The 27,728-nt window shown below is 37.9% G+C and overlaps 1 protein-coding gene across 2 annotated transcripts in view; it reads left to right on the top strand.

The window, feature by feature from the left end:
* COMMD1 (copper metabolism domain containing 1) overlaps nucleotides 1-27,728 on the top strand; it is a 190,010-nt gene that overhangs the window by 15,948 nt on the left and 146,334 nt on the right. Inside the window, exon 1 of one of the 2 annotated variants that reach the window (XM_058683981.1) lies at nucleotides 7,453-7,548. The exons of the other annotated variant lie outside the window; for it this stretch is intronic. The gene's annotated coding sequence lies outside the window, so the exon portion shown is untranslated. Of the gene's footprint in view, nucleotides 1-7,452; nucleotides 7,549-27,728 lie in introns of those variants that run through there. 2 annotated transcript variants of the gene reach the window in all.

The following is a 27,728-nucleotide window of genomic DNA, read 5'->3' as shown; positions in this document are numbered from 1 at the left end:
TACTTACAATCAAGGTGATAAATGTTAATATATTTTATTTAAATTTGATGTTCGGAACAAATCTCCTAGTATTTTATTTTTAATCATCAAGATTTGCTTTGTATAAAATAGATTACTTGACATACAAATATAAAATGACAATTTTTTAATTGAGAATTCTACACTGAGGGTTCCTTTCCCACTCATATATCATACATCTAATTTACTTTCCTTTAGATTATTTTTAATTATCTGTCCCTAAAGTCTTTGTATCATTTCTGGGTATTTAGCTAGTTCTCTATAGAGAGAACACTTTAATTTTATTTTTAAAAACTTGTTATTGGGGGCGCCTGGGTGGCTCAGTCGGTTAAGCACCGACTTCAGCGCAGGTCACGATCTCACGGTCCGTGAGTTCGAGCCCCGCGTCGGGCTCTGGGCTGACGGCTCAGAGCCTGGAGCCTGCTTCCGATTCTGTGTCTCCCCCTCTCTCTCACCCTCCCCCATTCATGCTCTGTCTCTCTCTGTCTCAAAAATAAATAAACGTTAAAAAAAATTTAAAAAAAAAAATAAAAAAAAAAAAATAAAAACTTGTTATTGGATATGGCATATATACTGAAATATACACAGACCACATGTGTGCACCTTAACGAATTTTCACAAACTGAACATATGCATGTGACGAGCCCCCACATCAAGAAACCAGATGCTACCAGCATCCTGGAACCCCCTTATGCTCTTTACTAGTCACTAGCTCCTCCCCACTTTACTAACTTCTTTTTTAAAAAAAATTTTTTTATGTTCATTTATTTTTGAGAGACAGACAGAATGCAAGAGGGGGAGGGGCAGAGAGAGAGGGAGACACAGAATCTGAAGCAGGCTCCAGGCTCTGAATTGTCAGCCTGATGTGGGGCTTGAACTCACGGACCAGACCGCGAGATTATGACGTGAGCTGAAGTCAGACAGTCAACCGATGAGCCACCCAGGTGCCCCCCACTTTACTAACTTCTAACACCACAGATTAATTTTGCCTGTTTTTGAGCTTTATATAAATGTAGCCTTAGAGTACATATTCTTATGTCTGTCTTCTTTCACTCACTGTTATGCTTATGAGAGTCAGCATTATTGCACATAGTTGTGTAGATCATTATTATTGTTGTAGAGCAGGGATAAGCAAACTATGATCCACAGGCTAAATCTGGCCCCTGCCTATTTGTGTACAGTGAGCTGTTTTTTTTTTTTTTTTTTTTTTACATTTTTTAACAGTTGAGAGAATTTCTTATGACCTATGAAACTTACATGAAATTCAAATTTTAATGTCTTATAATAAAGTGTATGATTGCTTCTGCTCTACAAAGGCAGGGTTAAGTAGTTGCATCAGAGACTGGATGGCTGGCAAAGCCTAAAACAATTACTGTCTGGCTCTTTATAGAAAAAAGTTGCCAATCCTTGTTGAGTATACCAGTGTTTGAGTGAATACAAACCTAAAATATGGTTATCCATTGTACTGTTGATGGGGATTTTAAAAGTTTTTGGTTTTTGCTTTATTATGAATAGAGGAGACTACTTTTTAATCCTTAAAATTTAGTCATTATTTTCTTATTAGGTATCTTCCATGAGTAGAGAACTATTTTTATTTTTTATTTTATTTTATTGTCATAAGAAAGCTTAATAAAAATTTTAGTATTGCTGACTGTAGGTGCAGTGTTGTACAGCAGATGTCTAGAGCTTATTCATTGTGCTTAATTGAAACTTTTATGGCTGTTGATTAGTAATTCACCATTTTTCCCGCCCCCCAAGTCTGATACCACCACTCTGATACTTTGATTACATGAATTTGACTATTTTAGATGCCTTATATAAGGGGAATCATGCAGTGTTAATCTTTCTATGACTGGCTTATTTCACTTAGCATATTGTCCTCGAGGTTCATTCATGATGTTGCATATTATGAAATTTCCTTCTTTTTTTAAAAAAGATTTTATATTTAGGTAATTTGTACACCTGCTGTGGGACTTGAACTTAAAACCCCGAGATCAGGTTTGCGTGCCCAACCAAGGCAGCCAGGTGCCCCAAATGTCCTTTTTTTTTTTTTTTTTTTTAAGATTTTATCTTATTTAAAATTTTTTCTTTTAGATTTTATTTCTAGGTAATCTCTACACTCAGTTAGGGCTCAAAACTTAAAACCCTTTAGATCAGGTGTCACATGTTGTATCAATTGAGCCAGTCATGCATCCCAAAATTTCCTTCTTTTTAAAGGCTGAGTAGTATTCCGTTGTATGAGAACCATGTTTGATCTATTCACAGGTTGATTTGATAATTTTTTAAAAATGTGTTATTAATTAATTAATTTTTAATTTAAAAATGTTTTATTTATTGATTTTGAAAGAGAGAGCACACATGAGCATGAGTTGGAGAGGGGCAGAGAGAGAGAGGGAGAGAGAGAATCTTAAGCAGGCTCCATGCTGAGCACAGAGCCCGATGCAGGGCTCAATCTCATGACAGTGAGATCATGACCTGAGCTGAAATCAAGAGTTGCACAGTTAACCAACTGAACTACCCAGGTGTCCCTTGAGAAGTTTTTATATAGTTTCTTTGGGCTCTGGTTTGTCCTTATAAATAGATTGCACGTAGGAACCATGCCCTGAGTTGTATTTCTTCCGAACTCCTGTGTACCTGAGACATGTTTTCCTTTGAGGCTGCAAATAATTAAGTCATTATTCTTCTTAAGTTTTATACTCTCCTCTCTCTTGTCATACATTTTATCGCTTGTCCAATAGTACTTTAATGGCCTTTCTTCACTAGTACAGCTAGTGTGGCATTTTTGTGTTTTCTCTCATTCTTATTTTTCTTAATTGTGAAGTTATTTAAATTTCTACAGGCTAGGACTGCCTCTCTTATTGCAGGTCTATGAATTTAAGCTGGTAGTGGGACTCTGGTTTTAAGAGATGACCTCTAAACAATTTGGTTCCTTAAACAGTGATTTTTTTTTTTTTTTTTTAATTTTAGAGCGAGCACAAGAAGGGAAGAGGGGCAGAGGGAGAGAGAGAGAAAATCTTAAGCAGGCTCCACATGGGGCTTGATCCCACAACACTGGGATCATGACCTGAGCTGAAATCAAGAGTTGGATACTTAACTGACTGAGTCATCCAGGCGCCCCAGTAATTTTTTTCACATAAATATTAATTTATGCACTTGAGTTGGATACTACACTAATCATGTGCTCTCTCCCAAGAGAAAGGTTTATGGTCTGTCAATAGTACTGCGGAGGAAGTGAAGAGGGGTATTTTTTTAGTTTGATTGCTTCTGGAGACTTTCCCACACTTATGTCTTTGAGCTGGCCACAAAATGTTCTTTGAGAAAAAGCTAAATTCTTTCTCCATGAAGTTAAAGAAGGGCTAATGTGTTGCTTGGAGTATTCAGTAGGAGGAAACATTCATTGTGCTTCATCATGGATTTTTTTCCTTGGCTGAGATTGGAGTCCTACCCCAAACTAGAAGAATACAGATGATCAGTAAATTACTGGGTAAAAGTAACTTGACAGAATGAAAGCTAGTTAGTAACAGTTAGCTTCTACTACTAAAGAGAGTAATTTAGAAGTATCTAGAACATCAGTTCTTCTCTTCTGGCATAAACAGCCATTTAACAACAGATCCACATCATTTTGATTTTCCAGTGAGTTATAGAGGGAATCCTGAGCCTATAAGAGTTTTACTAGAAAAAAATCCTGAGTTAACTCAAAAATATATTTTCTTTCTTCAGTTATATTTGTGGAAGGTAAACATTTGTAATCATTTAAAATGTGTTAAATTCTTGAGTTTAGTTATTTACAGAAGTGTTGAAGTGTCGTATAAATACATCCTGTTGGTCATTGTTTCTGAGAATTAGTCTAACCAACAAATATTATTTTGGGCAGGAAGGGTGATTGATTAATTTGCTTTACCTTTCTTAATGTACTTGTTTTGCATAAAGTTTTTTCATCTTGATTTCTAAGAAGTAGTCCAAAGTTGGCGGTACTACCGTTTCTTTTATTTTGTTTATTAATTTACTATGTTTTCTCAATTACATAGTTACAAACTGGAAATTTTTTTTAAGTTTATTTATTTGAGAGACAGAGCACAAGTGGGGGAGGGGCAGAGAGAAGGAGAGACAGAATCTGAAGTAGGCTCCACGCCATCAGTGCAGAGCCTGATGCAGGGCTTGATCTCACGATGGTGAGATCATGACCTGAGCCTGGATCAGGAGTCTGACGTTTAACTGACTGAGCCACCCAGATGCCCTGAAATTTAGGTTTTTGAACCTTTATTTAACTTTTAATTTTTTTCTTGTTACGGGTTCTGTAGAGCATTTTGGACTTGAATATTATATTTGTTATCTTCTTACTATAATAACAGATTATATAAGAAGAAATATAGAAGATAGTAATTAGGTTTATAGCTCTTTTAATACAGAAAATGACCAGATCTTGGTTTATAATTTGTATTATGACATTACAAAACTTGGTGATTTGGGGCATTTAAAATTGATGTGGGGTTATTTTTTGGAAGAATCTGGCCCAATGCAGGAAGCATTTTGAGAATTTGCCCTGAAACCAGAACCTTAAACTCTTAGTCTGGGTTTTTTTTTTTTTAAAGATTTTATTTTTAAGTAATCTCTACAACCCATCGTGGGGTTTGAACTTACAACCTGACGATCAAGAATTGCATGCTCTACTGATTGAGCTAGCCGGGCACCCCATTAAATTTTTAGTCTGGGTTTTAAGGTTCTGTTTCTATCTTATTTATATAGCTTTGTGGCTATTATCTTATAAAAGTCCGTGTGGCTTAGGTTTTTTTCTTTTTAGAATTTTAGGGAAATTGAATTTAATTAAAATAAACAAATGTGGAGTAATTCCAGAAGTGCTATTAATTATAATTTCTTTAAAAGACCCTTTATACACATCTAGCCAAAGATTGCATAGTACCTATGTAGGAGAAGGTTAAGATAGGGATAGACATCTGTTTGGAGGAAAACAATTAAGAATCAAATTCATAGAATCACCATTGACTTTGCTTTGCATGGTTACTGGGCTACTATGTAAATTTGTTCTGGAGTGACTAAAACTGTAGATCTTTTTGTTGAATAACAATGTAATTTAATATAATCTTAATGTGGTGTTCTGTAATTAGACTTTGGTAATATGGAAGGCAGCAAATTGCTTTCAGGATATATGGCCCCAAGAGATTTTGCTGAAGCAGATACTAGGCTGCTCTTTCGGGCATTCAGAATATTAAGATTTGAAAGCTGACTTGATTAGTGGACTCGAAAACTGAAAACATCACTTTTTATAGAGTATACGTCAAAATTTGTTATTAAATTGTAAACTCTTTTAGTACTCCATTGGGTTAGGCCTACGCATTAATTTTCTTCTGTCTAGGTGAATGATAGATGATGCAGAATTAACTCATTTTAATCAGGTGATGAAACAAGTATGCAGTCTTTCATTCATTCCTATATTCATTAAACTATGTGCAAAGTATTGCGCTCAGTATTGGGAATATAAAATGAGTGAGAAGGTATGTATTTCACAAGGAGCCTGTAGTTTACTGGGGTAGGTGAACAGTTATGTAAATGATAAGAATTAAAGGCAAAATATAAAGCATAATCAGTGAGTTATAATTAGTTTCAGCTATTAGAATGTAACAGCATTTAAGTTTGGTCTAGAAGTTAACATTGCCACAAGCAGAATAAGGGGTTCTTGGTAGAGAACCACATTAAGACATGTAAATATGGAAATGTGTGTTGAGTTCAAGGATTGGCAAGGTTACTCTCAGACATGTGAGGTAAAACATGATAAAGGGGACCTGATTGTCAAGAATGCTCTGCTAATACATTTGGACTTTATTCTGTGGGTAGCAAGTGATGAAGGAGCTTGGGGCAAGCTGAGGGCACAGTAAAGGTTAACAACCCCCCCCCCCCCGCCCAGCCCCCAAGTGTCCCCGCCCCTCAGGTGTAGTATGTGTGATATTCTTCAGACACTCCTGGCCACACAAGAATGAAGGAAAGGGGTTAAAGTGCTTGCCATGGTGATGTGGGAAACTAAAGTAAATGAAAAATTAAATTCCTTTACTGCTTATAGCCCATTGGCAAGTCCTTGAAACCAGCAGAATGACCTCCCTCTAGGAGCTCAGCTGCCTCAAGGATGACACTTTGCTAGGGGCAAAAGGGAATCTTGGCTTAACATCATCCCAACCTCAAGGATCCTGTAAGTCCACTTCCTTTATCTCAACTGCCCCAAGATATATGCTGGCAATCATATTCTAAGCTTATGGCCCCCTGATATACATCTGAAGGGTCTCATGACTGAGGTTTTACTAAACAGTAATAAATGGCACTTCCTTAGCAACAGCTCGCCCCTCAAGGTCTTGGAAACCTTGCTTCCAAAATTCCTTAAAAACTTACTCTGTCCCTGACCCCTGTCAACCTGAGGGTGTATAATGAGTTACCTGTCACAACTCCAGTGCAACTCTTCCTGCCCACAGGTCCTGTCTCTGTGCTTTAATAAAATCACCTTTTTGCACCTTTTTGACATCTTCAAAAATTCCTTCTTTGCCGTCAGCTCTGGAGCACTCCATCATCACTATAAAACTTCATCAGCAAGGAGCCAGTGAAAGATTGTGATTGGATAAGTGACATAAAATCAGATTTATATTTAGAAAGAAAGCTTCTTAAGTAGTCTAAAGCATGAACTACTTCAGTGTAGCCATCAAATGATGTATAGTTCTCTAGTGTTTGTGGTAGGTTTACTTATTGGTGAGTAGACCATATGACCCACCCACCCTTACTCATTATAAGATTAAATTCCTGATTTACTTAGCAAAGGATACAGAATCTCTCTGAGGGAAAGTGGCCAAGTAATGCAGGAGAAAAATGCAAACACATTTCATCTTGGCTTTTTCTGGCCACCACTGTTTCTCTTCCTAAAACTTAATTCTTAGCACATATCTGCCCTATTGCCCTATTACATTGACTCACATCACCATTCCAGATTTAAAAATGTTTAAAACACTTGACCTGCCACGTTTGCATCAGTAAAGCTTCATTTGCATCATTAAAGTTGCTTAGAAGTATCAAAATTAGTTTACATTTCACCACATCTTAATTAGTAAGCTCAGATTCCTACTTACTCAGCCCAGATTTTCAGTAAATAACAACATGGTCACTTGGCTGCAGCAAAAAGAAACAAAGCAACTGATAAATTGTGAAGTTGATGTTTGCACAGTACAATATAGTGAATTTTTGATTACCCTAGAACCTTTTACTTTTATTTCCTGCCCTATTGTGAATTTGTGTCCATTGTATAACAAATTAAAAAATTAGTGGGTATAGATCTGGAAGTCCTGGGCCTGAAGAGTCAGTGGCTTGGATTAGGCTGTAATTGGGGCAAGCCAGTAAGGAAATTTGCATTTAGATTTCTCTATGCCTTAATCTTCTCGGGCTGTCATAATTCCATAGACTGGGAGGCTTAAACAAAAGAGATTTGTTTCTCATGGTTCTGGAGGCTGGGAAGTCTGAGATCAAGGTGCCAGTAAGGTAGGTTTCTTTTGGCTTGCAGGCAACTGCCATCTGACTGTGCATATATAACCTCTTCTTTGTGCACACAGACAGGGAGGGAGGGCAAACTCTCTGGTGTCTCTTACTTATAAAGGCACTAATTCCGTAATGAGGGTCCCACCGTGTGTCCTCATCTAACCCTAATTACCACATAGAGGCCCCATCTTCTGATACCATCACATTGGAGGTTAGGGCTTCAACATAAGAATTTTGAGAGGATACACACATTTAGTTCATAACACACTGCAGACGTTTTGCCTCCATAATAATAAGTTGTTTTGATACTGTAGGCTTGAGGAGGAAATTAATCTTTATACTTACTGTTTAATTTGTATATAAATTTCTCCCTGGGAAGTTAATAGCCATCAGAATCTTTTAGCTGACGAGTTTGACATTTTTTAACCTGAGTGAGCCAGCTGGGCGCCCTTCCCCTGCTCTCTTTAAAAAATAAAACAATGGAAATTTTTCTCTTGACCATGTATGTCTTCTGATGTTAAAACATGCATTTAATTTTTTCGTGGTAACTGGCATCATTAAAACACATTACTGTTACTTTAAAAAATGTAAATATATTTAATATTTAGAAGAGTTTTAAGTTTACTGCAAAATCAAGCAGAAAGTGCAGAGTTCTCATATACTCCCTGCTCCTACACATGCACAGCTTCCCTATTCTCAATATCCCACTTCTGAGTGGTATATTTATTCCAATAGATGAACGTATGTTGACATATCATAATCATCAGAGACCATAGTTTACATTAGAGTTCACTCTTGGTGTTATACATTCCATTATGAGTGTGTGTGTGTGTGTGTGTGTGTGTGTGTGTGTTTAAGTAAGCTCTATGCCCAGCATGGGGCTTGAACTCCTGACCCCAAGATCAAGAGTCGCATGCTCTTCCAACTGAGCCAGCCAGGTGCTCCCCGCCATCCCCATTATGGGTTTTGGCAAATGTATAATGATGTGTATCTAGCATTATAGTATACAGAATGGATTCATTACACTAAAAATCCTCTGTTTTATCTGTTCATCTCTCCTTCCTCTTTCTCCCTTGGCAGTCACTGATCTTTTTATTGTCTCTATGATTTTGCCTTCTATGGAATGTCTATAATTGAAATCATAGAATATGTAGCCTTTTCTGATTGGCTCCTTTCACTTAGTAATATGCATTTAAAGTTCTTCCATGGCTTTTCATGGCTTGATAATTTAGGTTTTTGTTTTTAAGAGGAAAAGCATTCATTTCTTTTTGGTACTGAATAATATTCCATTGTCTGGATATACTAGTCTGTTTATTTATTTACCTACTGAAGGATTTCTTGATTGCTTCCAAGTTTTGGCAGTTATGAATAAAGCTGCTATAAATATTGTGTGCAGATTTTTGTGTGGCTATAAGTTTTCAAGTTATTTGGGAAAATACTAAGGAGTGCAATTGTTGGAAATTGCATATGGAAAGAGTGTGTTTAGTTTTTAAGAAACCACCAAATTGTCTTCCAATGAGGCTGTACCACTTTGATTTCCTACCATCAATGAATGAGAGCTCATGTTGTTTCACCAGCATTTGGTGTGTCAATGTTCTGGATTTTGTCCATCCTAATAGGTGCATTGCTTTAACTTTTGGATTGGTGGTTTATTTCTGAAAGTTGTGGAGACTGCTTAATTGTGTAAAAGTGTTATTAATGTCTTGCGTGACGGAGCACCTGGGAGGCTCAGTCAGTTGAACATCTGACTTCAGCTCAGGTCATGATCTTCATGGTTTGTGAGTTTGAGCCCCTGTCGGCTCTGTGCTGACAGCTCAGAGCCTGGAGTCTCCTTCAGATTCTGTGTCTCCCTCTCTCTCTGCCCGCTCCCCCCATCCCCAACTCATGCTCTGTCTCTCTCTCTCAAAAATAAATTTTAAAAACATTAAAAAATTTTTTTTCATGACATAGACAAGTGTATTTACCCAGAATAGAATCTAATTGCAAGTGCCAAATAGTCTTCGGTTGTGTCTAAATGTTTATATTGCTCTAGAGTATATCTGTACTTTGATTACATATCTTATGTGCATATAGATAAGACCTAAAAGGGAACTTAAAAAAGTGATTTGCTGGCCTACCTTCTGTTTTCATTAGAGTCGGTAAAGGAAAGAGAAGCTTGAATAGTTTACCTTTTAGCATGTGCTTTAAATATTTGATATTTGAGTTGATTTTAGTTATAATTCAGGCCATTTGTGAAGTCTTTGTGACATTTGTTTGTGGTAGATACACATTTGCAAAATCTTTTTAAAAACTTGGTCACTTTTTACTGTATGTTTGATTATATTCCAGAAATGTGGCAACTTGAGAAAAAAATGGAATATGGGCTACCATGGATTTTAACGACTTTGTACATTTAAAATATTAATGATGCCCAAAATACCATACCCATGGGTTTGTAATTCAGGTTGTTAATGACTTCTCACCTTAAAATTCTTACGTTCCACTCTTACATGTATTTTTAGGTTCTTTTGAAATTTGTCAGATGTTCTTCTGGATTGTGTTTTTCTTCAAACAAAGCAAGAATAAGACTTGAAAACAAATTATGTCAGCAGTGTGCCAAGTCTTGTTGCAAGAGAAAGAGACCACGGGTTAACAATTTAAAAATAAAGATTTTGCTATTTAAAAACATTTTTTTTAATGTTTATTTATTTTTGAGAGAGAGAAAAAGAGCGCAAGTGTGGGAGAGGCAGAGAGAGCAAGACAGAGGATTCCAAGCAGGCTTTGCACTGACAGCAGAGAGCCTGATGCGGGACTCAAAGTCAACAAACTGTGAGATCATGACCTGAGCTGAAGTCAGCTGCTCAACCAACTAAGCCATCTAGGTGCCCTAAAGATTTTATTTTAAGGACTGCATTGCATGAAGGACGCAGGGGAGTGCGTACCAGTTACAGGTTGAAGATTACCAGCTCATTTCCTTAGTATATCAAATTATATATTTTTTTTTTTTTAATTTTTTTTTTCAATGTTTTTTATTTATTTTTGGGACAGAGAGACACAGAGCATGAACAGGGGAGGGGCAGAGAGAGAGGGAGACACAGAATTGGAAACAGGCTCCAGGCTCCGAGCTGTCAGCACAGAGCCCGACGCGGGGCTCGAACTCACAGACGCGAGATCGTGACCTGGCTGAAGTCGGCCACTCAACCGACTGCGCCACCCAGGCGCCCCAAATTATATTTTTTTAATAGGAGACTTTTTTTAAATGTGTGTATGGGGGCATGGAGAGTGAATTGATTTCCTGCCCTCAGGTAGGAAAGAGGAGACTTGAATCTCATGTAGAGGACAAGGATACTAAGCCTTGGAAAAGGGACAGAGCCAGTAGTCTTATGTTAGCAAACTTGAAAAAGACTATTTGTTAGGTAGGCAGACTAATAACAAACATTTGAAAAAGAACATTGTGTTGTTCAGTAAAACATTACAGATTTGTCTATTATTTAATTCCTTTTAACCATTGAAATTTTATTGCTTTATTATGGAGGACCTGATTTTTTTAAGTTATCTTTTGGAAAAAAACATTCAATGATCAATTATCATTGGAATATGCTACATATTGTATTCCTTTCTCAGAGATGGGCGTTAACATATTAAAGACACCAAGACATTCTGCCTAAAGAAGCATGTTTAGGGGCTCCTGGGTGGCTCAGTCAGTTACATGTCTGACTCTTGATTTCAGCTCAGGTCATGGTATCATGGTTGTGAGAGCAAACCCTGCCCTGGGCTCTGTGCTGGGCGGTGGGTTCTGTGGCGGGCGTGGAGCCTGCTTAAGATTCTCTCCCTCTCCCTTTGCCCCTCCCCTCCTTGCACTCATTCTTGCTATCTCTCTCTCAAAAAAAAAAAGCATGTTTAACTTTCTTTGACTCAGGATTTCTCAGACTTATTTGATCAGTGGAACCATTCCTCCTTTTTTTTCTCCCACATAGCAACCACAGTTTTCTGTGGAACAAGTGGTCTGTAATAGTTAACACTTACATAGTTGTTACTGTATGCAGGGCACTCTTTCAAGTGCTTTACATAAATTAACTTTGCCTCCTATCTTCCTTTTCTCCCTACCCCAAGTACTAGTGCCTCACGAACTGACCTGTGGAACCAGAGGCAGTGTAGTGTAAAAGCTAAGAACCCAGATTTGGAGCTAGCCCAGATTTGGATTAGAATCTAGCTGTGCCATTTACAGCTTGTGGTCTTAAGCAAGTCACTTAACCTGTGCTTCAGTTTTTTAAAGATGGAAACAAAAATTTTTGAGTTCTAAAATCTGTTAAATAAAATTTAACTGAATAAATTTAAAGATCTAGGGGGCACCTGGGTGGCTCAGTCAGTTAAGTGTCCAACTTTGGCTCAGCTCATGATCTTGCAGGTTGTGGATTTGAGCCCTACATTGGGCTATGTGCTGACAGCTCAGAGCCTGGAGCCTGCTTCAGATTCTGTGTCTCCCTCTCTCTCTGCCCCTCCCCCACTCATGCTCTATCTCTCTTTCAAAAATAAACATTAAAACAATTTTTTTTTTTTTAATTTTTTTTTCAACGTTTTTTATTTATTTTTGGGACAGAGAGAGACAGAGCACGAACGGGGGAGGGGCAGAGAGAGAGGGAGACACAGAATAGGAAACAGGCTCCAGGCTCCGAGCCATCGGCCCAGAGCCTGACGCGGGGCTCGAACTCACGGACCGCGAGATCGTGACCTGGCTGAAGTCCGACGCTTAACCGACTGCGCCACCCAGGCGCCCCAACATTAAAACAATTTTTAAAAAAATGAATAAATTTAAAGATTTCAGAATAAGATTATTCAACGATTCATGAATCGGGCAGCATTTCATCTAGCAAATAGAAAGGAGCTCTGAGGAGCTGTACAAAATGGAAGGTTTTGGGGGCACCCGGGTGGCTCAGTTGGTTCAGTGTCCCCAGGTCATGATCTTGTAGTGGTGGGGTCAAGTCCCATATCAGGCTCTGGGGCTGAGCATGGAGCCTGCTTGGGATTCTCTCTCTCCCTCTCCCTCTTCCTCTCTCTCTGCTCCTACCTTGCTTATGTGTGCTGCACTCTCTCAAACAAAACAAAACATTAAAAAAACCCAAAAACAAAATGGAAGGTTTTTATAGGCAGAAGGGGGCAGTAAAAGGAAGTTTCTAGAAAGAGAAGATTGTTTCAGACAAGGTTACCTTCCTATAGGGCACGGAAAGGATCTGTTGGGTAGATTATCTCACTTGTGCTATCCAGGTAATAACAGATTGACTGGTTACAGATTACAGATTACATTTCTGGGAGAGGCTGAAACTGCAGTTAGGTTACATATTAAGTCTTGTTTTTCTGATATGAGGCTTAGCACAAGTGACTCCATTTTGTGCCTTGTTTCTTTTTTTAACATTTCAAACATAAGAATAATAGGGAATAGTATATCCTTCACCTAATTTAGCAATTGTTAACATTTTGCTATATTTTCTTTTCTTTTTTTTTACTGAAGTATTTTAAAGTATATGTCATGATATTTAACTTTAACTTTAGTGTGTGTCTCTAAACCATATAACCATAATAATGACGTGGAAATGTTGGAGTTTGGAGCTGACAGCCAAGAAAGAATTCTTGAAACATCTGAGGTGCAAAATTTGGTTTTATTAAAGCATGGTGACAGGACCCATGGGCAGAAAGAGCTGCACTGAGCTTGTGACAGGTGATTGATCATATACTTTCAAGTTTGGGATAGCACAAGCCTTCAAGATATTTTGGAAACAAGATTTCCAGAATCCTGAGGGTCTGGTTGTTAGGAAAAGGCCATTTATTACTATTTAGTAAAAACTCAGTCATGAGCCCATTCAGATGTATATCATTGGGACATAAGCTTGGAGTATGATTGCCAACATATATCTTGGTGGGGGGGGGGTAGAGATAAAGAAAGTTTCTAAAGGAATTTTTATATGTTAAAGTAGACTTACAGGATCCTCGGGGGTCAGGAAAATGTTAAGCTAAAATAGCCTTTTGCTCTTAGCAAAGTGTCATCATCAAGGCATCTGAGCTCCCAAAGGAATGTCACTCTGCCTGTCACCCATCTGTCAATGGGCTGTAGGTGGTAAGGAAGTTTAATTTTTCATTTGCCTTTGTTTTCCACATGAATATGAGTATATAACTGACACGTTAACAATAATTCCTTAATATTCAGAGTTCCCCTAGTTGCCCCCTAGACATATCTTTTTTTTTTTTTTTAATGTTTCTTTATTTTTGAGAGAGAATGAGAATGAGAAGGGGAGGGGCGGAGAGAGAGGGAGCTAAAGGATCCGAAGAGGGTTGGCATCACTGGGTTGGCAGCACCGAGCTGGATGTGGGGCTCAAACTCACCAACCGGGAGATCATGGCCTGAGGCAAAGTTGGGTGCTTAACTGACTGAGCCACCCAGGTGCCCCACCCCTAGACATGTCTTTTATTGCTGGTTTATTCAAAGAGTATCTGACCCCAGACTATGCATTGCATTTGGTTGCTATGTCTACAAGAAAATTTAGAAGATGAGGCTGAGGGAGCCATTTTGGGATTTTAGTGATGAAGTAGCACCTGGATTCCTTGCAGAGACTGAGGAGTAGGAAGGAGGGTTTGGAGTCTAGCGAGACTGGAAAAGACTTAGAATACATACTTTAGACATGGAGAACTAGATAACTAGACAGCTTTGGTGAATGAGAAAGCCTAGCAACAGAGTCATTGAGAGTTAATAATGGACATTACCTTAATCAGATGATCGAACTCAACATCCTCAAGAGACAAATTGACATTTGTGCTTCCTATATATTTCTATTCAAAAAATATATAAACTGACTCTAAAGAGGAATAATCCTTGCAAAACAGCCAACCTAGAGTCTTCAAAAAGTCAGGAGAAGACAGGATCAAGGGGGTAATCTTGGAGGTTGGCTATTGTAAGGTGGAACAAGTTTTCTAAACAAAGAAAACCATTTATTTTGGGATATTCAAGTGAAGATTCTAGTGGGCTTAATTAAATATAAGGAATATGGAGTTTAGGAAAGATCAAGATAGGAAGTCATCATGATAACAATGATGATAGTACTGTTAAAATATAATTTTCCAAAAAAAGTCAAATTGGACTCCTAGATACAAAATGAATACATGTTAAAGAATTTATTTTACTCATATGAGGGAGGCACTAGGCAGATATAACATATTCAAAGGAAGAAATAAAAACACTCATTTATATAGAGTAAATGAATGGAGATGAATTGCCATTTGAGACCAGACGAAACCTGATGTTTTCCTGCTCCCCTAGGAAGGAGGGGAGATGTCAAATTACTATTTGCCAGGACATAATTTATATATCTGTCAGTAATCTATCACTTATAAAGAGTTGCTAGATAGCTCACAAGCGTTGAACTGGACTAGAATCTGGTAACCTGGAAGAGTGTGCTGTAAAGGATACATAGGATGCATAGGATTTGTTCTGTGTTCCTCAATTCTGTCTGCAGTCCAATAAGGGAGATGTTATCTCCATATAAGAAATGACAAAATTGAGGTTTAGAGTAGATAAATAACTTGCCCAGCATCTTACTTGGGGAAGTGGAATTAATGCTGAACACAGGTTATTTTGACTCTTAATCTGTGGTTTTAATCACTTATAAGAGATATGGAGATGGTACTGTGTAGATAAAGGAGGAAACCACTAGTTTCCTGAGCTGTGTTCTAAAGGAGTTGGAGAAAAGATGGGGGTTGTAAGGGGTATTACAGCCAGAGGAAGCAGCATGAGTCATGGCACTGAGATGTAAAAGATCATGTGGTATTTGGGAAACAGTAAGTAAAAAGAAATGTCTGGAACTCCCATCTTCGTACTTAGAAGAATATATTCCATTGGTGACTGAATAAGAGCTTTGGAGGTCACCTAACTCCTTTTATGAATTTGTGAATCTTAGGAGGCAGTTTGTTACTATAGAAATAATAGGATCTAGGAAGCAGCAAGACCTTAGTTAAAAACCTCAATACTATAGTTCATTATTTGGATAAAGACAATTCATTATTTAATATAAGCCTCAGTTTCTTCACATTCAGAATAAGAAAAATAATTTCTGATTCGGTTGCAATTACTAATATATCTAATATATGTAATAATATATATATATATATATATATATATATATATATATATATATATACACTTCCTAAATAGTACTTGGCCTATGGTTTATATTTAATAATTGCATCTGTTATTTATTCAAATTCTACTGTGTGGTGAAGTGTTAATTCTGTTTACTCCTTTAGGAAAGTCATTTATTTCGGGGATCTGAATTTAGATCCCCTGGATACAGAATATATCACAAGCGTCCTCGACAGCTAAAAGAAGAGCCCGGTGGTAGAGTGTTTTTAAAATTAAACACAAGCATTTGCATGAATAATGTACAAGTAAGACTTTCCTCATTATATTATATTATATTTAGTTATTTGTCTTTGAGAGCCATGTCCGTCTACAATGTACAGTTTTAGGCACAATGGTAATAGTCCTATTAGAAGCTAAGTAAGATGCAGGTAGGGGCAATTTAATATCTTTTTTCAATATCCAAAAGAGCTAACTAAAATTTTCAGTTTTGGAGAAGGAATTTGTCATATATTATTGGCTTTTTCGGGAGTACTACCTTATCTATATAATCAAAACCACACGTTATTAAAGTTCCAAGTGACTGCTACTGAAGTTCGAGGAAAGTGGGAATTACCCAATAGACAGAAGCTGGCTGACTTCCAGGGCAGTCATTTTTGCAGGGCAGAACTTGAATAGTCCTCAGGAGTCAGCCTTGATACCGTACATATGTTTCTCTTTTGCCCTGGTGATGTGGAAATGTTGTGGTTTGGAGCAGTCTTTCAAGAAAGAATTCCTAAGACATCTTTGGTGCAAAAGGGTCATTTTATTAAAGCATGGGGACAGGACCCATGGGCACAGAGAGCTGCACTGGGGTTGTGACAGGTGACTGATTATATACTTTCAAGTTGGGAGGGGATTAGGGATAGTGTAAGTCTCTAAGGAATTTTGGAAGCATGGTTTCCAGTACCTTGAGGGGGCTAGCTATTGTTAGGAAAAGTTCATTTACTACACTCTGGTAAATCCTCAGTCATGAGACCCTTCAGATATATATCAGTTGGCCATTTGCTTGGAGGACGATTGCTAACATGTATCTTGGGGATAGAGATAAAGGAAGTTTCCAAAGAAATTTTTATATGTTAAACTGGACTTACAGGAAGCAGTGGGGGGGGGGTGGTGGATGGGGGGAGCTTGATGGAGGATGGGATAATGTTAAGCTAAGATTGCCTTTTGCCCTTAGCAAAGTTGTCAACATTGAGGCAGTTGAGCTCCCAAAGGAAGGTGACTCTGCCTGTTCAAGGAGTTGTTAATGGGTTGTAGATAGTAAGGAAATTTAATTTTTTCTTTTGTCTTTGTTTCCCACATTACTGGCATCCAGAACTGGTCAGTTTCTCAGAGAATGCTTTAAGTAGACTTCTAGGAGACTGCTAGATAGGCCAGAAGGCTTTTTTTCTTTTCTTTTCTTTTTTTGGTCAGCTTTTGTTTGAGCTCAGCTGTCCATTGACTACAAATCTTTGTGTCCATCATTCAAGACTCCTCTTTCCAACATGGTGTTACCTGGAGCATTAAGATAGTAATGGATGGTTGCTTGCATTGCAGCTGAGGGAGTTGAGGCAGTGTGGTCCTTTTGGGTTCTTTGGAGAAGAACCAAGTGTTAGGTATGCTGAGGATCTAAGAGACTCGATTGAGTATTGGATAAAGTTCCAGAAGACTTGGTGAAAAGTGTTGTTAGCTTTGTTTAGGAAAGGCAGCTTGGGGAATTAAAATCTTGAGAAGGTATGTGCCAAAGGAACTTGGTATTTGAGAATGTAACTGGGCATTGCAAGATTTCTATCATGATTTTGTGTCTCTAAGACCCTTGAAACACACCATGGTCTTTACCAAGCACTGTGGTTTGAACAACAGAAATACTCAAGCATTTGATAAATGAATAACTAAACATTTTAATTTGTAGTAGATAGTGACATACTCATAGCTTTATGATCTTTCTTGGTTCAGATAACTCTCTTTTTGTCTTCCATTGTTTCTGTTCCATGTCAAGATCTTGGGGTCTACTAGTATTGTTCCAGAGGCAAAATACATGTCTCCAGATCCCCAGAATCAGCTTCTCCATTTTCCTAGAATAAGTCCCTAGATTTCAGTGTGAACAATCACGCTTGTGTAGTTATTTTCAAATTAAAGTTTAGTAGATTATAAATAAGACAATATATTCCTTTAACAGAAAGCACTCTCTTTCCCCATTTATTATGATTTAAAAATTCCTTATTTTATCCATTATGTACATAGAAACTCGAGGTACCATTGCAGAGACTAAACCTGTGTCTTTCTCTTATTATTTAACTTCGGGAATTTGACGTTGATGGGAATGAAAACCACCTTCTCTGCAAACCCTGACAATGTAGGAGAGCTTGTCTCCTTTGTCAAATTGGCTATAATTTTTTTTTTCCTTCTCTGCTGACATCTTAATTCTTATCTGACAGTAATGTCTAAATTTGCAAAGTTCTTTGGATATAATGTACATGAAAGCCACAAGTGGATTTCTATAAAATGGTATACTCATTCCTGGCATTTTTTTGTTATTTCAGTTGTCTGAGTTGCTAAGAGATTCAAATACCACTCATGTTTTATAGACCTCTCAGTAGTAAAACAGGCAGCTATATTCCATGCATGGAGTTCAAATGAGAAAGGTGAATTAACTGATTGGCTCTATGGACTCTGTTCTCTCCTTTCAATTCTTGCCTTATTGTAGACATTGTTGAGGCTGGCACTAAGTCTGAGGAGCAAAGAAAAACAACTTTTGTTTTTCTTTTTTGGTATAAAGCTAAAATACCTACGTCCAGTTTAAGCATAAGCAACTATGTATTTAAAAGCAAAATGAAGGGTTGCCTGGGTGGCTCAGTTGGTTGAGTGTCCAGCTCTTGATTTCTGCTCAGGTCAGGATCCCAGGGTCATGGGATTGAGCCCCATGTTGGGCTCTGTGCTGAGTGTGGAGCCTGCTTAAGTTTCTCTTTCTCTCTCTGTCTCTCTCCCTCTCCCCTGCCCCCTCTGCTTCTCTCCCCTTCTTGCGCACGTGTTAGCACTGTCTCTACTCTCTCTGAAAAAAAAAGAAAAGAAAAGAAAAGAAAAATGAAGGTGTCTGCCTGGCTAGCCTGGCTTGGTTGGTGGAGCATATGACTCTGGATCTCGGGGTTGGGGGTTTGAGCCCCATGTTGAGTGTAGAGATTGCTTAAAGGTAAAATCTTAAAAAAGATAATAAAGGCAAAATGAATTTGAGGGGTATTGTATATGTATGTGTGTGGTGTGTGTATGTGTGTATATGTGACTGTGATGTAGAAGTAGAGTGAAAAATACATTTTACTTATTAGTAGGCTTATCCCTTAGATGGGACAGTTGGGAAAGCTGCCCTGGAGGGACCATCGGAGTGCTGCCTTATAAAGAGAACTAGGGCATGCCCGTCCCACACACATTAAATGAGTTTAGTCTCAGGCTTGTGCTCAGGCAATCAAATGAAGTAATAAGCTCATGAATGAGACTTATTTTTCCCTTTTAAAAGTCTTAACAATTATAGGTTGAAAATTTCAGTTAAAGGAGAATGATATAAGTCAGGGATATGAAATTGAGAAGTAAACAAGATAGACAAACAACTAGGGTATTGCATCATTTACTGGTTTGCCTTAGTATGAATTAGTGAAGGACCCACCAGAGTCAAATACTACTCTCCAGAGTGTTCATAGTTTTCAGAGTGTTGATGTTATTTGTATTGACTAGACTCTATTGAGAAGAATATCTTTCCTGTTTCATTGCTTGATGTTGAGAGTAAAACTTAAACTTGGGTGCAGTCGTTGGGGCCTGCATATTAATTGACAACAGATTAACAGGACAGAAGACTAAGTTTGTTTGGGCTTGCGTGACATTCCTGAGGGAGTGCTCAATAGCCAGAGAGAAAAATCTTAGATACCAAACTTAAAGGTGGTGGTGGTGGTCTTTAGGGCTTTACTGGAAAGGTGTGGAAGGTTCCATTGGACTTTTTGATACTAATGGAATGGACATTTGTATCCATGGCAGCTGTAATTGCAATAAACTTGGGGCGTGGGGTGGTAAGAGCTGGATTAATGGTAGCTGTGTTTGCAGGAGGCTCTGCTTTAAGTCAGATAAGGATGATTTAGATAAGATTTCCTTTTGCAGTTTCTTTAGCTCAAATGTTTTCACTTTAATATAATCTTTACAGCAATTCTGAGGGTCTGAGTGGGTCTCCACATTTCTTCCATCTGAAACTTCCCTAGAAGTTTCATCTAAAAAAAAAAGAAGCTAGGTTGATTGCTATGGAGAAAAGATTTGAGTTAGAAATGGAGAGGCAAGAGATGGGCAAAGAGAAAAAAAACCAACAACATAGATTAGAATGAGGAAACAAAAAGAAAAACAAAGATTAATGGTTGAAATAGACTGTAATCCATTTTCTGAGTCCAGAGGGCAGCCAATTGAGATTTCTACATGTTGGGCTCAAAGGATTTTTAGGTGGTGGAGTAAGATACCAGTGTCTGGTTATTTCCCAGAGCAAAGCATGGAAGGTACAGGTGTTTGGTGAACTTCCTGAGTGGCCCAAACTGTTGTAACAAGTTATTTGAAGTTAATACCAAGTCATCCAGCATCAAAAGTTTGCAGGCCTTTGGGACAAGACAACTTAGAGCCTAAATAAGGATCTGGGCAGTCAGGTTTTAGCTTCAGTGATGTCAGGTCAAGAGAGTGACAGAAAAATTGTAAACATTAATTACTGACAAAATGTGCAAGATGGCAGTATCTCTTTTACAAGGAGATGAAAAATAGCTCAAAGACAATGAACAGAACTAGTATCTGATATCTTGTGGTTATATTTTTCTTCTTTCTTTCTTTCTTTCTTTCTTTCTTTCTTTCTTTCTTTCTTTCTTTCTTTCTTTCTTTCTTCCTTTCTCTTTGAGAGGGAGTGCAAGCAGGAGAGGGGCAGAGAAAGGGAAATAGAGAATCCCAAGCAAGCTCCTTGTTGTGTGCAGAGCCCAATGCAGGGCTCCACCTCATGAACCATGAGATGATGACCTAAGTCCAAATCAGGAGTTGGGTGCTTAACTGCCTGAGCCCCCCAGGCGCCCTGGGTTATAGTTTTCTACTGAAAAGTTTTCTATAGTAAAATTTTCCTCCACAGTCACCCTGTTTTGATCAATCATAACAAACTAAGATAATCCTTTTTATAAAATAACTCCAGTTTCATTAAATCTGGACTAATTATATATGTAAGTGCAGCAAGAATAGTAACTGGCCACACAGGCCTTTTTAACTTTGCTGGGACTTTTATAAGGAATCTCAGATTAGATTAGATTTAAAACTCTCTCAAGGCTAGGAAGTCAAGCCAAGAACTCCCCCTCAGACTTCATCTGTAGTAATCTAGAGATTTAGATGAATTCTTCTTTTCTTGAGGTCCCCAAAATATCTGAAAGTTCCTAAGCTTGCCAGCAGGGACATTTCCTTAGTCACCTGTAAGTCTGGAACCTTATAAGTAAGGTACTAGGCTGGTTTTTTTTATAAGCATTGGCTCTATAAAGTCTGCTGTAGTTCCTTAAAACTGGTCATATCTGACCACATCATTTTTTTTTTTTTTTATTAAGTTTATTAACTTACTTGGAGAGAAAGAGGTAGAGAGAGGAGGAGGGAGAATCCCAAGCAGACTCTACATCATTAGTGCAGAGCCCGACGCAGGGCTTGAACTCAGGAGATCATGAGATTATGACCTGAGCTGAAAACGAGAGTTCAAGGCTTAACCATTTGAGCCACCTATGCACATCATTCCTAAACATGGCGTTCCATTCCAAGTCTCGGTAATATAACCAGTGTTTCCAATTGTGTCCTGATACAAGAAGAACAAACTTATTGAACTTATGAAAATAACTATATTGCCATGAAAATAAGAACATTCAATAAGAGTTTCCAAGATCTGGAAAGATCAGGTAGGGAGAAAAAGGAAAGTGTTTCATTTTTGTTTACAAAGGTACAATCTACTAAATTGTTGTGAGTTACTGGTAGCTTAAGAGAAAAGAGAAAGGGATTCCTTAAATCCAGAGCATAGAGTGTTAAATAACCAGCAATGTTCCAAACAAAAAAAGCCATAACAATTATAATCACTTTTCATCAGTTGATTCAGTTCCATGTAATTAATTCTCATTTTGCTTAATCTTGAGTTATCAGTTTTATGAACCCATCATCTTCTTTACTGGAGTTCTGGAAATCCTTGCTCAGCTCAATGGTGTGATCTCATAATTATTTAATTTAAGCAATGGCATCAAAAGTCTGTACTCAGTTTACTTGTCCTAGTTTTTTCCATGGATCTGTAAAACAGTCCCATTGTTGAAGGTGAAGGATTTTGGTTTGTAGGTGACTGAAGAACTTTCAAGAAAGCATCAGAATAAGACAACTACTTATGAGTGACAAAGGACCTAAAGTAGTCACGATTAAAGATTTTATGAGAGCTCGTTATAAAAGTAATGCAGTTCACAAGAAATTTGGTTGTTTCTGTGACATAACACATTTGAAGATAATAATTGGAATTATGACTAATACCATTATATCACGGACATTAAGGGCACTGACAAAGTTTCTAGGAACTTCATATAATTTCTGAAGTACCTATATAATAACACTTACCCATACAGATATAACCTAGGGAAAGTTAAACATCACTTTTTATGTGACAGTGTTTCCCATGCAGTTTAACATATCAAGTAAACCAAATTATTTTAAACATTTCTCTTCTTAAAAGGTGAAAGAAAAAAACCCTTTGAGATTTTCCAGATGCTCTCCTGGAAATCTCAAAATCCGTTCAAGATCAAGATTTTATTATATAGGGTTTGATTTGGGGAAGGCAAAATATCAAAGTTGTCAAAATGTCAAAAGGTTTGAACAGTTGATTTAATAGGATCACAGATCACTTTTTAAAAGAAGATTCCATTCTTTTAAATGATTGGAAAACATGATCAAGCACCAGAAATTATCCCAGTAAGATACAGAATCTGCTTAATTGGGTGAATTACTTACAAGCTCAGGAAGAACCTTTCATATTCTCTTAAGAGCAGACCAATAATCTAAGAAACTTTTTTCTTTTTTTCTTTAAATGTGTATTTATTTATTTTGAAAGAGAGTGCACACGCACGAGCAGGGGAGGGACAGAGAGAGAAGGAGACAGAGAATCCCAAGATTGAGACGTAGGTCTCAGTCTCATGAATCAGGAGATTATGACCTGAGTCAAAATTAAGAGTCAGACACCTAACTGACTGAGTCACCCAGGTGCCCCTCCTTGAATACTTTTCATACAGAGATATTTTCCTTAACCCTTACTGTTTCTGGTATTCTAGAATTGTTCTAGAATTACTAGAAATTCCATTTACATATAAAATAGATTATATATTTAAACTATTAGCAACCTTTATTTTACAGATGTAGTAGACAACTGAATTGCCTGTCCTATATTGGCATTTTGTAGTAGATTAACCCATTTTATAAATATACAATCTTATGAATTCTACACATATATTTTTCACAGTACAACGTCTCAAAATGTGGCAAAAAACCGCATGTTTATTTACAGACCTAAATATCTTCAGTCTCTCTGTAAAAAATTAGAATCCAAAAATATAGAAACTTAAACTTAGGGGCACCTGGCTACTCAGTTGGTAGAGGATGTGACTCTTACTCTTGGGGTCCTGAGTTTGAGCCCCACATTGGGTGTACATAGAATTTACTTAAAAAACAAAGAATCCAACAAAACTTTAAACTTATATTTAGTAATTAATGTTTCAGTGTCTTATCTTATTTAGAAGTGATGTGGGAGCACCTGGGTGGCTCAGTCATTTGAGTGTCCGACTTTGGCTTAGGTCATCATCTCACAGTTTGTGAATTCGAGCCCCACATTGGGCTCACTGCTGTTAGCGCCTGCTTCAGATCCTCTGTCCCCCTCTCTCTTTGTCCCTCTCCTGCTCATGCTCTTTCCAAATAAAATAAACAAAAAAAGAAATCTAGATATTCAGTAAATATCTGGCATTTAATGTAACTGAGGATAGTTTTAAGTTTCAAGTTACCAAAAAGATTTTGGTAATAAAGTTTGTCAGAACAATGACTCAGTTTGATTAAAATTAAAACTATTAGCTTCATAAAGCTTTTAAAAATATATTCTTTTTAAAGTTTATTTATTTAGTTTGAGAGAGAGAGAGAGTACGAGTGGAGGAAGGGCAGAGAGAGAGGGCGAGAATGAGAATCCTCAGGAAGCTCTGCATTTTCAGCACAGAGCCTGACACAGGGCTTGATCTCACAAACTGTGACCTCACGACCTGAGCCAAAATCAAAGAGTCGGACACTTAACTGACTGAGCCACCCAGATGCCCTTATTAGTTTTATAATCTAGCTTATTTGATTACTAAATCCAAGTAGAATAAAATTTATGTATTAATGCATTATACTTATTGCTAATAACTCTAAGGACATTCGTATTTTACTAAACCAACAATATTAAACTAATGTTATTTACCAAAGCTTTATCCAAATCACATAAACCTGAAGTACCTTTGGGTTAGTGCCTATATTTTAGGCAGTATATATTTTAGAATAGTTTGTATAGGCACTTTTCTCTAAGCCAATTAGATAGTCTTTTATTAATTTAGTAATACTATCTAGAGGTAGGAAAAAATATGTAGACATACACAAATAGAGATGTTTATGACTTTCTTTCTAAAGTTTTTAGCCATGTGTCAGGCATAAATACAATACAGTCACTAGTTTACATATAATAGTTGGTTCTCATCTTTGTCCTGCTTTATATATTTTTTTTTTTTTCAACGTTTTTTATTTATTTTTGGGACAGAGAGAGACAGAGCATGAACGGGGGAGGGGCAGAGAGAGAGAGGGAGACACAGAATCGGAAACAGGCTCCAGGCTCCGAGCCATCAGCCCAGAGCCTGACGCGGGGCTCGAACTCACGGACCGCGAGATCGTGACCTGGCTGAAGTCAGACGCTTAACCGACGGCGCCACCCAGGCGCCCCTATATTTTTAACTAAATTGTATTTCTAGTCGATGGAATAAGTTGTTACATGCTCAATATAAAGGCTAAAGTTTATTATCAATATTTGTGGAGGAGATTTTTAAGGTTTTCTTTTTTCCTAATGTGTAATCTTATGGAGGCTTTGGACTAAATTTTGTTCCAGTTAACCTTTTCACCTAGGCTGTTGCTTTTGGTGGTGGTGGTGGTGGGGGTTCCTGAGTCCCTAGAGGGAGGGATCAGGGACTACAGTTCCAGTGACTCTGTGGATTTGAGGGGCTGGAGTGGGGAGAGAAAGGTCTTGGAGGAGCCAGCTTAAGTTTTCTCAAAGAAGCCATTTAATTAAGTTATAAGTTATTCTTAGTAAAGTCATGCCAACAAGAAAGGAAGCAGACAGAATTAGTGCTGTAGTGACAGAGAATGTGGTCAGCAGAAGTTTGAGAAGGAGGATTTCATTTAACCACGTTCTGACGAAAGGAGCAGGATCAAGAAGGGAGAACAGAGAAGCCTTAAAGCAAAAATCCAAAAAGAACTTGCAACCTGAGAGAAGAACAGAGAGGCCTTGAAACCAAAGCCGGGAAGAACTTGGAACCCAAGAGGTAACTTCCAAATGAAGAAGCCTTGGACTGTAACCCAGCTTCGGAGAGTGTACTCATATAAAATGTGACTGAAACCGTAAGCCTTTTTATGGTTTACCCATGGATACAAGAGGCATCCTCAAAAAAGGTGTAGCCTCCATGATCTATTCATTCTCAAAGATAGCCAAACAGAGAAAGCAAAGACCCCGGTGCCAAAGGCAGTAAGAATACTATTTGTGAAAACCTGTCTTCATTCTCCCACAAAAATGAGACACATCTGATCACTGATCCTCTAATCTGTGACACTGGACAAGTGATACTCAGATAGGACTTCTCCGTAAGAAGACAGAAGATACAGGTCCTTTGGGCCCGAGACCCTTTATTTAGACAAACTCCTGTGAGAGCAACACAGGTGGTAGGAAAGTGTCTTGGGCCCTCATCTGATGGTTGGCTGCTTGTAGACACATACCCAACAATCTGCACCCTGCAGAAGGTGGAAAATCAGTGACAAAGCATTCTCACTGGATCCAAGTCATGCTCTCAGGACACAAAACAAAACAGATGGGCCACAGTGGCTGTGGAGGTAATGGATCTGTAACAAGATTACTCAAACAAAGAGTTAACATTACCAAAGAACTAGTTTCTACAGGTATTTCCTCTTGTAAATCTAAGTTCTGAAAAATTCCTTTTAGAAAAGACCAGGAAAGGCTTTTGCCATCCTTGCTCGTTGGACCCTTAGTAGGGATACGGGAGTCTGAATAGTAAAAAAGTTTACCTTACTCAGCTTGGTCAGAGTGCTCGAGATCGCAGCTGCAGTCTCCAGAGTGAGCAAGGAGTTCCAGTAATTTCATCCTCGTTGCCAGAACTGATGGGAGGGAAACTTTACCTCTTCCAACGTTCTAGTTTGGTCTGTTGCTTGGAGGTCTGCCAATTAACTGACAATAGGCAGTTATAGATATTATAGATAATCCGCTGATAGATTAACAGAAAAGACAAGTTTTATTTGCCATTGATGTGGTAGTGCTCAGTTGTAATTCACTCAGTAGCCACAGATAAGAGGTTTATATACTAAACTTTAAAAAGTTGGGAAGTTTAAGCTTCTGTTGGGCTTTTTTTTTTTTTTTAAGTTTATTTATTTTGAGAGAGAGTGAGGTGAGGGGTAGAGAGAGAGGGACAGAGAGAATCTCAAGCAGGTTCCGCATTGTTAGTGTAGAGCCCAATGTGGGGCTCAAACCCACAAACTGAGGTCATGACCTGAGTTGAAATCAAGAGTCAGATGCTTAACTGACTGAGCCCCTTGTTGGGCTCTGCAATGACAGTGTGGAGCCTGCCTGGGGTTCTCTGTCTCTCTCTGTCTCTGTCTCTCTCTCAAAATAAATAAACATTAAAAAAAAAAAATACCTAAGAGTGAAGTGACTTGGGTCATCTGGTAGGTATATATTTAACTTTTTAAGAAACTGTCAAAGTTGGGGCGCCTGGGTGGCTCAGTCGGTTGGGCGACCGACTTCGGCTCAGGTCATGATCTCGCAGTCCGTGAGTTCGAGCCCCGCATCGGGCTCTGTGCTGACAGCTCGGAGCCTGGAGCCTGTTTCAGATTCTGTGTCTCCCTCTCTCTCTGACCCTCCCCCGTTCATGCTCTCTCTCTGTCTCAAAAATAAATAAACATTAAAAAAAAAAATTAAAAAAAAAAAAAGAAACTGTCAAAGTATTTTCTTTCCTTTTTCCAGCTTTATTGAAATGTAATTGACAAATAAAATTGTAAGATATGTAAAGTAGATAATGTAATGATTTTTTTTTTTTTTTTTTAAAGAAAGAGAGCCAATCAGGGGCAGAGGGAGAGAGAGAGAGAATCCCAAGCAAGTCCCATGCTCAGCATGGAGCCCAATGGGGATCAGTTCCACAACCCTAAGATCATGACCTCAGCTGAAATCAAGAGTCTATTGCTCAACTGCTCAACTGACTGAGCGACTGAGGCACCCAGGCACCCCCAGTGTAATGATTTGATATGAGTACATTGTGAAAGGATTTCTCTCCATTGAGTTAGTTAATTAACACATCTATTATCTCTCATATTTACCTCCTGCCCCCCACCCCCTTTCTTTTTCCCTTTTGTGAGAACATTTAAGGTCTATTCTCTTAACAGATTTCAATTATACAGTGTTATATCAGTTATAGTCACCTTGTTATACATTTGATACTCAGCCCTTACTAATTTTATAACTGAAAGTTTTCATTCTTTTCTATTTTTTTTTTTTTTTTTTTTTGGAATAGCTTGAGAAGAGTAGGTATTAATTCTTCTTTAAATGTTTGATGGAATTCACCTGTGAAGCAGTCTAGTCCTGGACTTTTGTATGTAGAGAGCTTTTTGATTACTGATTCAGTTTCCTTCCTGGTAATTGGTCTGTTCAAATTTTCTACTTCTAAAAAACAGAACAAAAAACCCCATTTTTTCCCTATGTCTTCCTGAT

Source organism: Neofelis nebulosa, chromosome 9, assembly GCF_028018385.1.
Source record: "Neofelis nebulosa isolate mNeoNeb1 chromosome 9, mNeoNeb1.pri, whole genome shotgun sequence".
NCBI lineage: Eukaryota > Metazoa > Chordata > Mammalia > Carnivora > Felidae > Neofelis > Neofelis nebulosa.
Note: the sequence above shows the minus strand (reverse complement) of the source record. Positions and strands in the feature narration are given on the sequence as shown.